Here is a 15,841-nt window from a genome sequence, read left to right as displayed (position 1 = left end):
TGCTGCACACCACTTTTCAGTTAAAACATTTTGTTGTCGATCTTACCAGTCACGATGACTCCATTAAAGCTGGCGGGTTTTCCAAATTTTAAAAATAATCATCCATCTAGATATTCTGCATGTTAGACCACGTGTTTTATCTTCTTCACTGACACCCATCCATATTTTTGTGATTGATGTGATAGTCGACATCTAGTAGACATGAAGCTAATTATCTAATAATAAACTTTTTTTGTGATAATATGCAATACTGTATCAAAAGAATATGTTTATTTGGCCGCTTAAATTAAACTTTCCTGGTCATGTACAATCACAATTTTCATTTATTTTTCTCGCTCGCATGAGTTATTCTCCTACGATAAACCAATGATTCAAAAATGTTTTGTTTTAATATTTTTATCAACCTGATATACCGATATCATAACCAAATATAAAATTAATTTAAAATGCAGAAATCTATCAACAGATTTGTAAGAAGGCTACAATGATGTTTAACGAGAAGGAGAGAGTCAGGTGATCCAGTAGGAAAAGCGGTCCTTGTGACATCAATAGTGTTTATTTAAATTAAAATCGAAAATGAGAATCAGGTGGTGAGCATGAAGTAAAAAATATAGTGAGAAGCTTTGAGAAGTCTAATGCCATGTCGCCAATAGAAACAGTGTGTTTTCTCAATGAATTTCTAATTTTCGTCCCATATCAGGACCTTCGTGATGTCGTACAAACATTATTGCTAAGCCATGTACATTAATTAGATTAGACAAGTGTAGTTACATTTAAATCGGTTAACAGATTAAAGGGGATTTACATAAGCCAGCGACAGGCAATGACAGCCAGAAAATACACGTGAACTTTGGTTACATTAATAAGGGTCATAATTCTGAACTCATCGGGATAGGGGGATGATGTTGTATCCCATGAACTCTTCAGGTTGTGGGGACACCTGAGTCTAAATACGTTTATATGACAATTTTGTTTTGTCCACACGGTTGGAATTACTTTCTTGTCCCATATATACGTTTATATGGTGGATAGAATTACTACATCACACAACTTTGATGGGAAAAACCGTTAATACTAAACCTAATATGAAGGTAAGAATATATCGCTGACACTAATTTATTGTTGTAAATACAGATAATTCCTCAATCTCACTATCTTACGTACAGTATTGTTTGACAATGTCCATTGAGACAGTATTGTTTGAAACTTCATTTGTATTATCTAATCCCAGGGGCTAGATGAGAGGGACTACATTAAAGTGAATAGTCGGGCAAAGGAAACCAGTCTAAATGCGTTCTTTGGCCTTCCAAAAGTCATTGCATACCATAATGATGGTCAAGTTCTGCTTACGGTGTCCAGTTTTGACCATTGAAATTTTGGGGAAGCCCCGTGTAAATTTAGCACCGTTCTAAATATAAATTCGCCAAACTCTTTCAAAACGAGGCTGCGTGGAAATGTCAACATGGACATGTCTTTCTCAGTCGTGTCGGTTTCGTTTCGTGTGATAAACCACTAATGCGGTATGTAAATTGTTGTTTTGAGATGATACATTTGATGCAAATGGAGTATTCTTACATTAATGACAATGCCTTGTAATCATTTTTCGATAAAAGCATCTTTAGACATGGAAATCGACACAAATATTCGGCCGATGCAGAGATGGGGCCCCGGCAAGGGGCAATTATTGCAGTATCGCAATCGTCGTATTTCAAATCAACCAAATCATGAAGGTTAAATACAAATAATCGTAACATAATTTCCCATTTAAAACCACACGAAAACGTTCCATACAACGTCCATGCATGTAGCTGTCAAAGATGTGAAAATAAATTAGCTCATACATAGATATTTTACAAGTACAATATATGTGTTCAATTATTCGTGTAGTTTTTTGCAGAGTTTAATTAAATTATCTATGTCTCTGTTTTTTTTGTAAAAAAAATATTTGAGTTCTGGAGAGAGATGACATGAATGTCCAGCTGGAAGGAAAGAAACTTTTATGATGTATATGTATTGTACAATGTATATGTAAACGTACATTCCATGTAGCTGCTATAGAATAACAACTAGGAAATTCTCTCAAACATTGATGATATTTAATTCTTCACATTCATGTAGGCCTATGCTGTGAGAATTAACACATCATATATATTTCCAGAAAACATATAGGCCTACATGTATATTACTGTCCTTTTCTGTTGTTTCTTGTTCTTTTTTGTGCTCTGGAGAAAAAGATGATTGAGTTGGAAGAAAAGTAATTAATTAAGAGAACAGTACTTTGTCTGTAGCCGAGGGGTTCTATACTGTTTTAATAGTCCAGTAATTGATAATTAAATTGAAAATTTCAAAATTAAGATGAAATTGTAAATTCCATTTTTGAATGAAGCGGTTCCCCTCCTTTGAGAGTACACAGTGTGTATACCCTTTTTGGTTTTCAGGAATAATACCTGAATAGGAACCTGAAATAACATGACAATCAATCAGGTATGTGTGTGTTGGGGGGGGCTTAAAGACTGAAGAATCATGAGATTGGGAAGTTGTAACTTGGGTGGGGGGTTGAAATATAGAAGAAATAGCTACAGATAACTGGAAGTGGAAGGGTGCTTTATCATTGATCTGGTCATTGCATATTTGGGGTTTACATGGCTTTTTTTGGTTATTTAGTCTCATTGATTTTGGAGCAACTTTGAATTCATATGGTACTGTATATCTTTCTTTCTTCCATGTGTAGCTATTTCTTCTGTATTTCACCCCCCGCCCAAGTTACAACTTCCCAGGTACCACTTTTTTGTTTAGAACTCAAATCAAAGACATATGTACATAGTACTACACACTACATTTTAGTCTATGTGTTTGTGATCACTGTTACTACAGTTTAAATACATAAATGTTCTATGTACAAGTTACACATAGACAATAAATGTGAAATTTGGTTCAGACAAAAAGATAACTTGCTAGTTTTATGGTTTTATTTATATGTTGAGTCTACTCTCTTGTAAAGTAGAATTTAGAAATCCTAAGACAATGGTATCTATATTGGTATTGGTATAATGGTATCTATATGTAAAAAAATCCTTATATTTTAAAAGTAATTGAAAAGCTATCTCACAAGCCCTACCAAACAAATGGGCAGGCATGTGGATGCAAGATTATAATCACTGGATCTAGAGGACTAATATAAACAAATATTTCTACAAAGTTAAACAATGAAAAATTATAGCATCATAATTTTATTTAATGATTACAGTTGAAAGGAACATTTAATAAATTAATACTGTTTAAATGTTCTGTTCATGATCTTCTAGGTCCATATTGGTAAAGTTTACTTTCAAGAGCACTCAAATCAACATTCTTCAGTCTTCATATGATGCTAATTGTATGTATATGTGTACATACACTTGGATACAGGTCCAAGGGATGAACTTTCTGTATTCATGTCACTATGCATGCATGGTGCCTGAAAAAAAGAACCAACATTTTTTTTTTATATCTGTTGAATATGACAAAAATTGAAATAATCAATTTCAAATATTTATAAATGAATAAACGTAGGTTCATTCTACAGGTGTTTTTTTATTTTAGAGAAAACCTTTTATAAGTTGTGAATGTGTCACTGATGCATTTAATAGAATCAAATATTGTTCCAAAAAAGATACAAAATTCATTATCTATAGTTCCAACAAAAATTCAGAATAATTATAAATGATACATGGCTGCAGTACATTTCAAATCTGTAAAGTTTGTCATATACACATGAACCAGGTACAGTTGTAATAAATATACAAACACTATTTATTATTATGACCAGAAATAATACTGTATGTGTCCTCCAAAATATATCTAAAGAACAAGCTAAAACCTACATGTACATATGTATATGTTTGTGTATACCACTACCAGAACATATACAGAACAATAATTTACAAATTAAAAATCTATAAAGATATACAACAGAACTGTATGAATTGACCGGTAGCATAATATAGATTGATTGAAACAAATCTTAGCTTGATAATGCACTAGCGGTTACATTCTAACTGTACATGCATTACAACGGTACATTTTATAAATATACAGGGCATTACCACTAAAGAGGCCCCATGAAAGAACCGCTATTTACCCAAGGGTTACATTTTACTCGATTGGGGAACAGATATGAAACATGTGACCATATGTGACAACTCATTAATGAAAAAATACTGCTAGGGACTAATTACATAATGATCAAAATACGAAGACTCGCTCACTATCAGCTGAGCAGGGAGTACCGGGTTGTAGGCCTAACGTTAGGTACATGTAGGTACAGTAGCGGTCCGGAGCCGCGTGCTCGAAAAAGTTGTATTAACACTCTCCATGCGTCGTAATGTTTACCGAGTCATATGTTGGGATTGTCGCTGCTCCATTGCCTTTCCTTTCGCATTTTAGGGGAGTCAGTTGGTTGTTTTGGCGGAAACCTTTTGGTTCAAAACTACGGTAGCCATGTTTTGTTTACTACGGAGAGTGGTGGATGTTGCGCATGCGTTAAGATTGAACTGCACTGATAGCCGGTCGGGAGGATTATTAGGATTCCTATAATATATATTAATTTCTTCGCATACAGAGCGATTTTGATGGGAGATTTTATTTTTCTATTTCATAAGAAATTATACTGGATATATTAACACCATTTTTACCGATTTTAGCCCTTCTTTGCTCGACTATTCGCTTTAAGTAAATTATTTGAAAATGTTTTAAAACAAAACAGCTTTAATCCATATCCTACCCGGACAATCATAGGATGGCGAGGAATAGGAGATTTCAGAAAAGATGGCGTGACGTCACAGAAAGTTTACATCCGGGTCCTCAAAGGTACAAACACAGTATGGCGACTAATAAAAACAATAACAGATATGTACATCCCTGCTACACAATCGATACGCTGGCAAAAGTATACACTTTCATACTTGCAAATTCTGATTTTTTAAATAGCTTCTTATTGTTTCAGAGGTTACAGACATTTATATTTGTGTAGATTTAGTGTTGAAGCCAGCTTGCGAAGCGGTGCCGGGCCGTCACACGTACCCGCTTTTTGTTCACACGTAGAAATCCATATTGTGAAAAAGTTATGAATAGATAATTGATTTCAATGTATCATATTTCTTTTATACACGAAAAATCTGTTCATAACACTAATTAATGTAAATATAACGAAATGTAAACCACCTGGCCAGCTCTAGACCACGGCCGCTCGTGCATGGCTTCGCTGGTAGATCACCTCGGGTAACAGCCAATAATTGGGAAATTAATACTATTTATACGTAATTACCAACACATATCTCAATAAGTACTTGTAAAATATATATATTTCGTTATTTCCCATGTATATATTATTTTTAATGAATGGTATAAACCACTGTTACACATAAATAAAGATGTATGTGTACATGTACATGTACGCACGTACACGTACAGTATGGCTGCCGATATCTCGAAAAATAAAATAGTGAAATCGTTCAATTTCATGAGTTTACTTTTTAATTTTTAGCCATTTTTATTCCATGTGCCGTTATGTGAAGTTCATATTGAGGTGATATTACTTTTAAATAATTTGAATACATGTTAGATAGACTACATTTAGATATATTAATATAGGTAGATAGTAATTACTATAAATGCCGACCAGGACACATATTGCGCACGGCTTCGAGAATCCTAAAATACTCGAAGTTTTGTTTTAAAATATGATAAAAAGTAACTATAAAATGACTCATTTGAATGTCATAAACTAAATTCCAAAATTTCTGACGAAAAAGTTAACCAGAATACATAATTTTGTGACTCTGAAAAATGACGAAATTCGGGATCTCGGCAGTACCGTACGTAATGGCTGCCGTGCGCTTGGGGTGATCTACGAGGCAAATTTTAATTTGGCCATTATCACACATCGTAAGGTGTTTTACCAAGACGAGATTTAATGTTTGTTATTTTTTGTCTTTTTGGGGCGAAAAGACGAGATGTTTGAAGGCGAAAAGACGAAAATTGACGACGCTAATTAGTGTGCTTCAATTTCATCTGTTCGTGTTTTATTTTTCGTCTTTTCATCTTTTTGCTTCGAAAACACTCGATTACAGCATTGAGTCTTACTCTGAAGTGATATTAGTTTTAAAAGAAACCCATTGTTTACAGAGTATTTTTTTCTCATTTTCATAACGTAAGAATAAACTTGATTATTACAGTAATTTTATTTTTAATAAAGTAGGTTTTAATTATGTATAAAATAGTTTGCGTTTATCTGACGCGAATGTTATTTGGCTTGGTTTGACCTTTCAACAGCCAGGCTTAGGAAAGCCAGAATAGCCGGATAAACACCACCGACCTGCGGTCAGTACATGGCAACTGTCCACATGAGTTTTGAACAAGCGACCCAGAGATGGAATGCTTATGGTAATTTGTCGGGACATCTAAACCATATGCCACCGCAGCCCCTTTAGGTACATTTTAATGTTTGATATCAATGATGACAAATTGTGTAGTAAGAATGTAGTCTCGTGGTAAGGGAGATAGATCAGGATTTTTTCATACAGACGCTTGAGTTATGACAGTGCCCCAAGCTCTTCAAGCATTTGAATGACCGCGATTTGATTAATACCCCCTTTTCTGAAGTTCGAATTTATGAATAAATTATTTTATTAGTTTGAAAAATAACAACACAAATAATCCTATCAATCTTAAATTGCTATTTTCTGGTAAATATATATTAATTAAACATTGTTAATGATTTTAAAACTAAAAGTATTGACATCTAGGCTATATTGTAACAGAAAATTCTGCAGTGATTGTATAAAAAGTATACATATTAGGGGAGATAACTCTATTGTGAATCCCGTCTTTTTCAATGAAAAATGAAGGTTTTTTGGTGCTAAAAATGCTCTATCTTGACAAATTGTGGTTCAATTTTCTTGAAAATTGACTGATTAAAAGCAACTTTGTCACTTTTTAGTCTGTTATTTTTCTATAAAAATTGAACTTCACAATTTTGATTTATTTTCATTTTGGTGAGAATATTTTAGGTAATTTACTTGCGTCTTTTTTACCTAATTTCCTCCAAAAATGATCACTAGAAATTAATTATGACGAGAAGTAAAGCATTTTCTTCAAAAAAGGATTGATATATATCACATCAATTAAACAATATATATATCGTAGAACATTTTGTTAATTATTTTCATTTACAGGGCAGATTTAGTACAGACTAATGCTGTTTTATCATGTGCAGAATCTACTCAAAAATGGCAAATTTGAATATTTATTTAGAAAAAATGGATGGTTCAATTTCTTCGAAACTTTGACAGAAGATGCATAACAACATATTTACTTCATAAATCAAATATGAAAAATATTGAACGACAGGAAAATTTTGGGGAATGTGAAACATGTAAAACATGTAAATGATATGTTTGTGTCTGTGAGCATTTGGTTTAGATTGGTTTGATTTGACGTTTTATATTAGCAACAAGGGAAACTTATGTATGGAGTGACAGGAAAGCCCGTGCATCCAGGGAAAAAAACCTCCGACATACGGTCATTACCTAGCAACTGTCTCATGGGTGTTTCGAATTTGCAGCACAGATTTGCTACCAAAGTAGGAAACTATTGGTGAAGAATATAAACACTCCAAACTGCGGTAGATTGCTTTCATGCTAAATATCTTATGGTTATCATTGACCTTGTAATGTGATTATTTGCGTTGCCTTCCTTTACTTAATACAAAGCTTGATATTGATCTTCGATTTAAAGGCTATTGATTAATAAAACATGTTTGTGATTTATCAGTATATGTTACGACACATTTTGTAATGATATATTTAGTTAAGATGTTTTGGCCTATATTAGGGGTTTAGGTTTCAGCCCCCTCCATCAATCTAGTGATACGTTTTGATCAAAAGATATGACAAATTACACATCCACAGAATGACCTATTGTTAGTCAAGATGCATACGAAGTTTTCATTAACTAAGTTTCATTTGCACTAAAATGATTTACAGAGATGCAAAATGTCACTAGATTGAAAGCGGGATGAAGCCTTTACTGTAAAATAATGTTGGATTGCTGATATTATAGTATTTCTTGTATTATGCCTACTTTTAAAACGTGTTCTGAAGCTACAGGTAACTTTATCTAGTACTTACTAGATGTTTTTCTATCAGCAATTTTATAAAACGAGGTGTGGTGTTCTGGTTAATATTGATAGTTTGTTGTTTTATTGATAGCAACAAGATTGGACGTTACCTTGACCGATAAAAGTTACTAGTACTTCAGATTATTATAAAAGATATTTAAATCACGTATTTACACATGTCCCTTATAATTGGTCTGTGTACGGTGCAATGGTTATTTAAAACGTTAATAACTTAATGCAGTTCCACTTTATATAGATGATATTTAAATGTTGATTTATTTATTACGTGTATTAGCAGTCGGTCAAAACTAGTCCCAACCAGTCCTAATTTTGTATATTGGTTACGATCAATTCCATGCTGTGTTCCTTTACCATATAACTCTCACATAATCGGGGAGATTGTTCTTTTGACAAAAACCATGCAACCGGTGAAAACTACGCGTTGGCCGACTTAGCCGTCATATGCACCGCCTCCTTTATGGTGTAACTACAGTTAACACAGTCCCATTGTCGTCTGATTAAAAGCTAGCAAGCTAACCGTTCTATAATATTGATCAGCTTACTAAGTTGTTGATTGTGTTAGAATTTGACCACTACACCGGACTTAAAATATGTCATCTGCTCAGCTTCAACGTCAATGTTAAAAAAAAAAATAAGAAACGAGAAGAAAAGAAAAATCTGCGGACTTTAAAGGAGATAGAGAGATTATTCCTTGCAGGATTTTTGTAATGAACTGACAGCCAATAATTTTAAGACCTACCGAAATTTCCCATTTATCAATTTACGTCGTAACATACCTCTCATTAAAACTAATTTCTTAAAACTAAGACATTGCATTATCCTTAAAAATCCTAGTATCTTGGTATGTTAACAGTTCAAATCCTATACCGTTAACGTTGTTGTCCTACTCACTCAATCACTCGCTTGCATGCATATCGACAATGTATACCAGACATAACAAATACCAGCATTACTTATCTTTTATACTAAAACGTATGTCAGGTCTAGATACATGTTCTTTCATGTCTTTAAAAACCCACAATGCACTACATTTTGTGACTTAGATATATAATTCATAACTAGCTGCGTGTTTGAAAATGGCGAGTTACTAAGTGCCCGTCTTATCTACGCAGGGATTCAGATACAATATTTGTATATAAAAGTGAGACAGCTGGAACAACAACACTATGAAGGTAACGATAGAGATACTAACATTTCTTTCATACCTTAAGGGTGTAATACTGGCTAATCTAGGGCAATACACTCATGTCGCCTAAGGCTGTATTGCATGGCTACCCATGCAATAAAGCCTCGTGACGTCACGGCGTCAACAAAATTTCTATTTCCTCTGTAAAATTTGAAGATTTTTTTCACAAACTTGATTGGTTTTAATATAAAAGATGCAAACAACGGAATTCGTGTTGAAAATATCATGTAATTTTTTATGTATGAAAAATTGACTTTCAGTCGTGGATTTCTTCGAATTTATTTCAAAATGGCGGGATATCATAGTTGTAAAATTGCAATAAAACCTCGAGGTATGAAAGAAAAATACTCTTTCATATGTGGATATGAAGGATAGGGATATTCTACCCGCAGGATCACAAAATGTTGCAAAACCCTCGGCAAGCCTCGGGTTTTACTACATTTTGTGACCCTCGGGTAGAATATCCCTATCCTTCATATCCACATATGAAAGAGTCTTATATTATTGTCTGAGTAACTTATGTGCGATAGTATTATCGCCGGACCATGAAGCATTTGGCTGGTTTTCGGAGGTCCCTGGTTCGCATCCCGGTCTGCCCACTATATTTTCTCCTTTCCTGTTACATAATATACATGTATAGTGTGACGTAAAAACAAAATATTTTACCGCGATCGAATTGGATGCATATCACAAATAGCAACTACAAATTCGTTCTTTAAAAAATCTTGCTACAAAACGTAGCATCTAATGATGTTTTGTAAAACATCAATCCACAAAAAATTGGGAAAAAAATGGAAAAATAGTTCTTTCACAAAATCGAAGAAATTGTTCTTTTGACAAAAACATGCAACCGGTGAAAACGTTGGCCGACTTAGCCGTCATATGCACCACCTCCTTTATGATAGGAAACGTATATAGATTGCTGATTTACCTCAAAGATAATATTCAATCATTTTCTCGTAAACATGAGTTTACTTTAATTTGTGATTTTATAATTAATTGTGGAGCGATTGCCGCATTAGTCCGCTAAACCTGCCTATATTGTTAGGCCTTTTTTTTGCCTAATATATATTAGGCCAAAAAAAAAAATTAAAAAAATAAATAATATAGGCAGGTTTAGCGGACTACTGCCGCATGCATATGTACACGTGGACAAGGCCTCAAAACAGCACTGTTCACGATCGCTGCCTAGAATGAAGAAATCGACGTGACCCGCTAACTGAGATAGAAACTTTATTCAAACCACAAAAAACTAGTCAGTTCTTTGTTATATTTCGTAACAAACGTTGATTTATTTATGTATCTATTTTAGTTAAAGAAAGTCCAGTTGCATTTACGAAAATGCTGTTGAAAATATTTGTTTAAATTAAGTTCGTAAAATTAGGTAATTATAATCACACCCACTTGCTGTGACCCAACGACTGGCTTTTGATGCTCGCTGTGACACCTCGTAACTTTACAGGTAATTTAACTCCTTGATCGGCTAACTAAAGATAGACTGAATGCATATTTTAATGACGACTTCAACTGATATCTGTATCTAGATTGGACTTAACAAACATTGGCGATATCTTCATGTGTTTCCATCAGGTACAGCGAGTTCAAATTTACATTGTCGGGGCCTAAGATTAAATATTTGGCCTTGCTTTTTTGTGTACGATATACCGGCATTTCATTTATTTGTGACTTAAAATGTTTATGTTAATTCCTTATCTGTCGTTTGGTCATTATAATGATCATTTATACAATCTTTATTCCAAACATTTTTGTTGCAATATGCAAAACATATCGTCATTTTTGGGGACCCCATTTGCCAATTTGCCGACAAAATTCTTACTTTTACGTTCATAATTTGACGTGCTCGAACTATCCGAAATAGGATCGATTATAAAAAGTCAGTGTTCGAACTATCACTAGCTAAAACATTACCGTTTTCCCGGAAAAAAATGCTTGTTCGAACTATCCGGCGGTTCGAATTAACCGGAGGTTTACCGTAACTACAGTTAACACAGTCCTACTGTCGTCTTATTAAAAGCTAGCAAACTAATCATTCTATATTAGTCACCATACTAAGTTGTTGATTGTGTTAGAATTTCCGCATCTCGTTCAATTGATAAACCTCACTTAAAGCATATCATAGCTTCAATGTCATTGTAAAGGGAAGGAAAAGAAAAGAATGTCTGCGGACTTAATAAGTGATAAACGGATTGTTCCTTGCAGAATTACCTTATTAATGATAATCTGATTAATCCCTACAGTTTTTATGCAATTACTTTTAAAATCAAAACTCGCTGACAGCATACCCTTACGCAAAAAGGAGAAAAAACCTCCATAGTTTCATCAAAAATTCAAGTGTGTACTTATCATTATCGTGTTATAAAATAACAAAGTTTAATAAATATGAGATAAGTAGTAAATACATGCCATGAAGTGAAAACTTGATATATGTGTATCAATTATCGTATGTCACTATTGGCTATAGATAACCCTAATTTTTATCACTGGTCATAATCCTGAACTCATCGGGTTGGGGATGATCTTGTTTCCCATGAACTCTTCAGGTCACGGGGACATCTGAGTCTAAATACGTTTTTATGTAGGACAGAATTACTACATCGCACAACAATTTTGATGGGGAAAAGCCGTGAATACTAAACCTAATATGAAGGTTAGGATATATCGCCGATACTCCAATGGGTAATTTAAATAGTAATGTCATATTTTTTCTGTATATTCCATGTACCATAAACCAACTTACTTTCGCATACGATTTGTTTTCATGAATGTCGCAATTAAAGAGAATTGAAGAATGTTTATATCTTCACGAATTAATGGCTTCCTAATTTCTATTCAAACGTTGTACCTTGCAAATTCCAAATGAAACGAGAGTAAATCTTCCAAAACTTGCTTTGAAAGGGGCAATATAAATGTACGTAGCTGGTTATAGCAAAGTAAATAATGTAATATTGTCTTACAGTAAAATAAAACACACAATCTTGTAAATGTTAAAATCGACTGGTGATAAAAGTTTAAAATGATTACGGTTTGTATTTTGGCAAACCCACACCGTTAACTAACTACCATCATCTATATATTCATTTTATGTATGTATTCTCTCCAATAAAACCCTCATTCTAATTATATAAATCATATTAGAAGTTCTCAACATACCACTACCCATAATGTACAGATGTTATCTAGCTATGGGCCTGTCATCAGTGCGTGCCTCACAGTAAGACAATGACCTCCATGTTTAGCCATTTATAAATACTGGATATTAATTAGCTTGAGTGTACTTACTGTTAAGAGACAATAAATACCCCACATACGCTTGTATAAATATATCCTTAATAAAAAAATATAATGATGAATGATAAAATCGTCTCTTTTATTATACATCACTGAACGTATTATTTTATCAAAAACTTTGTCATGTGTACTTTAATCTATTGTATACCATACTCATGCGCAAAGATTTGTCACCATGATATGTTTCCTGTGCAAATCTCTGCATTCAAACAATGAAGCGAGCTAACCCCGGAGTTTAAAGTGAGACAGTTTGTATCGAGTTTGAAAATTTGGCACAAGTTCATGGTTCGCAATATTTCGTTATATACCTTGGAATCTTGCAGCAGTTGTTTAACTTATCTAAAGCACGCTCTCAAATAATGTAAATGCTATATTATTTGATAACATGTAAACTTTAATTGAGAAATTCGATTGCATCGTATGGCAATGAATTATGTTTAGATCAATTCAAACAAAAAATGATACAGCATATTATCTTGTGATCCGTTGACCAGATTTTCTGCACACCACTTTACAGTTAAGACATTTTGTTGTCGATCTTACCAGTCACGATGACTCCATTAAAGCTGGCGGGTTTTCCAAATTTTAAAACTAATCATCCATCTAGATATTCTGCATGTTAGTACACGTGTTTTCTATTATTCACTGACACCTCCATATTTTTTGTGACGTAACATGAAGACTAAAAATATTTTATAATATGCAATACTGTATCAAAAGAATATGTTTATTTGGCAACTTAAAACAAACTTACCAGTTTATGTGCAATCACAATTTTCATTTATTTCCCTCGATCGCGTGAGTTATTTTCCTACGATAAACCAATGATTCAAAAATGTTTTGTTTAAATATTTTTATCAACCTGATTGAATATACCGATATCATAACCAAATATAGAATTAATTTAAAATGCAGACTTCTATCAACAGATTTGTAAGATGGCTACAAAAATGTTTAACGAGAAGGAGAGAGTCAGGTGATCCAGAAGGAAAAGCGGTCCTTGTGACATCAATAGTGTTTATTTAAATTAAAATCGAAAATGAAAATCAGGTGGTGAGCATGAAGCAAAAAATATAGTGAGAAGCTTTGAGAAATTGATGCCATGTCGCCAATAGAAACAGTGTATTTTCTCAATGAATTTCTAGTTTTCGTCACATATCGGGAACTTCGTTATGTCGTACAAAAACAACCCGGGTATATTTAACAGCACAGGATTGGGGTGCATGGAAGTAAATGTATCAAACCAGTAATGGAAAAAAATGATGACATTATTGCTAAGCCATGTACATTAATTAGTTTATACATGTGTAATTTCCTTTAAATCGCTTCACAGGTTAAAAAGGAGTTACATTAGCCAGCGACAGGCAATGACAGGCAGAAAATATACTTGAACATACACATCGGGCTAGGTGGATGATGTTGTATCCCATGAACTCTTCAGGTTGTGGGGACACCTGAGTCTAAATACGTTTATATGGTGGATAGAATTACTCCATCGCACAACGTTGATGGAAAAAGGCGTTAATACTGAAACCAATATGAAGGTAAGGATATATCGCTGACACTAACTTATTGTTGTTAATACAGATAATTCCACAATCTCACCCTCTTACGTTCTGTATTGTTTGACTATGTCCATTAAGACAGTATTGTTTGAAACTACATTTGTAAATTATCTATTCCCATGGGCTAGATGAGAGGGACTACATTAAGTAATTTATTTGAAAATGTTTTAACAAAACAGCTTTAAGCCATATCTTACCCGGACAATCATAGGATGGCGAGGAACAGATATGATATAAATTATTAGTCAAGTACAGGTTGGCGTTTTTTTTTTTTTTTTTTTTAAGACCGTCATTTTTAGAAGCAAACAACAATATGTTTAATACGTACAGTTGTCGCATTTTGCGGATTCCGATTTGATACGGCACCACCTAAAGGAACAAGTTTGGAATTTCCCATGATGGCTAGGTTCGGCTCATCCTCATTACTCCAGGGGCTCCGTTCACTTACGATTTTTACACCCCTAGCTTATTTCATAGTAAAACTGTAGGCAACAGAACAGGTAATTTAATCTTTTGATGTACATCAAAAGAACCGTACAACGGTACATTGTGGTTGACTAAGTGGGCGTCACTCTCTCTGTAGTCTTCAAAGGAATTTTGTGCTGGCCTGTGATTGGTTCAGATTTTTTCCTTGAGCTGCATTCCCATAGGCAATGGACTATCGTTTCTGTTTTGTTGTTACAAAATGTACATAAAGGGCTTGTAGCTAGCTTGGCTTTGAATATGAAATTATTTTTGACTAATATATGGTGAATTATTCTAAGTTGGAACCACTATAACTTTGTACTATGGGACACAGGGACCTGGCACGATTTTTTTAAACTAACAGTATACATATATATATATATTATAGTATCAAGTGTATGAACTCGGCGGTCGAGAAAAAACGGACCTATTTTTTTTTTAAATCGTGATTATTTTAATAAATGGGTTTTATACAACATTGACGGATATCTTACCTTAAAGAGAAATAATTTATCTTTCCATTAAGTGCTTGATGAACAAAATTGGCCAAGTATTGACGACGTTCTGGCTTGATGAATCGGGAAATTTACAAATATGCTAGGTAGACATTTCCCTGTCCGGTCGAAATGTCGTCTCGGCTCTAATGGGTACCTCAAAAACCAAGCCAAATTCACAAAATCTACGCTTGTGGTGGTAAACAGTACCTATAACTGTGTTCATCCACAATCTCCTTTGGAAGTGTCATGACCCGTGCTTTGTAGAAACTCCATTTAAACATCGTGTAGCTCCCTTCTTTAACCGTCACCGCCATGTTCATTTGTTCTTCGGAACGCTTCTCGAGTTTACTCATAAGCACAACACTACATAATTTGCATAATGCAGTCACAATATGTAAAGTCGAGAATCGTTCCGAGAGAAAAATGAACATGGCGGTGACGGTTAAAGTAAGAGAGCTACACGATGTTTAAATGGAGTTTCTACAAAGCACGGGTCATGACACCTCCAAAGGAGATTGTGGATGAACACAGTTATAGGTACTGTCTACCACCACAAGCGTAGATTTTGTGATTTTGGCTTGGTTTTTGAGGTACCCATTAGAGCCGAGACGACATTTCGACCGGACAGGGAAATGTCTAC

General features: G+C 34.0%; 1 protein-coding gene across 8 annotated transcripts in view; it reads left to right on the top strand.

Annotated features, from left to right (window-relative positions):
* Positions 1-15,841, top strand: part of LOC138318836 (nuclear receptor corepressor 2-like) — a 166,388-nt gene that overhangs the window by 37,701 nt on the left and 112,846 nt on the right. The window contains exons 1-2 of one of the 8 annotated variants that reach the window (XM_069261562.1): positions 9,141-9,351; positions 14,008-14,218. The exons of 3 other annotated variants lie outside the window; for them this stretch is intronic. The gene's annotated coding sequence lies outside the window, so the exon portion shown is untranslated. Of the gene's footprint in view, positions 1-627; positions 1,092-8,366; positions 9,352-14,007; positions 14,219-15,841 lie in introns of those variants that run through there. 4 more of the 8 variants (XR_011207924.1, XM_069261564.1, XM_069261570.1 and 1 more) reach the window with 4 other exon arrangements.

Source organism: Argopecten irradians, chromosome 3 (assembly GCF_041381155.1).
Source record: "Argopecten irradians isolate NY chromosome 3, Ai_NY, whole genome shotgun sequence".
In the NCBI taxonomy this organism is placed as follows: Eukaryota; Metazoa; Mollusca; class Bivalvia; order Pectinida; family Pectinidae; genus Argopecten; species Argopecten irradians.
This window is presented reverse-complemented; position numbering and strand designations above follow the sequence as displayed.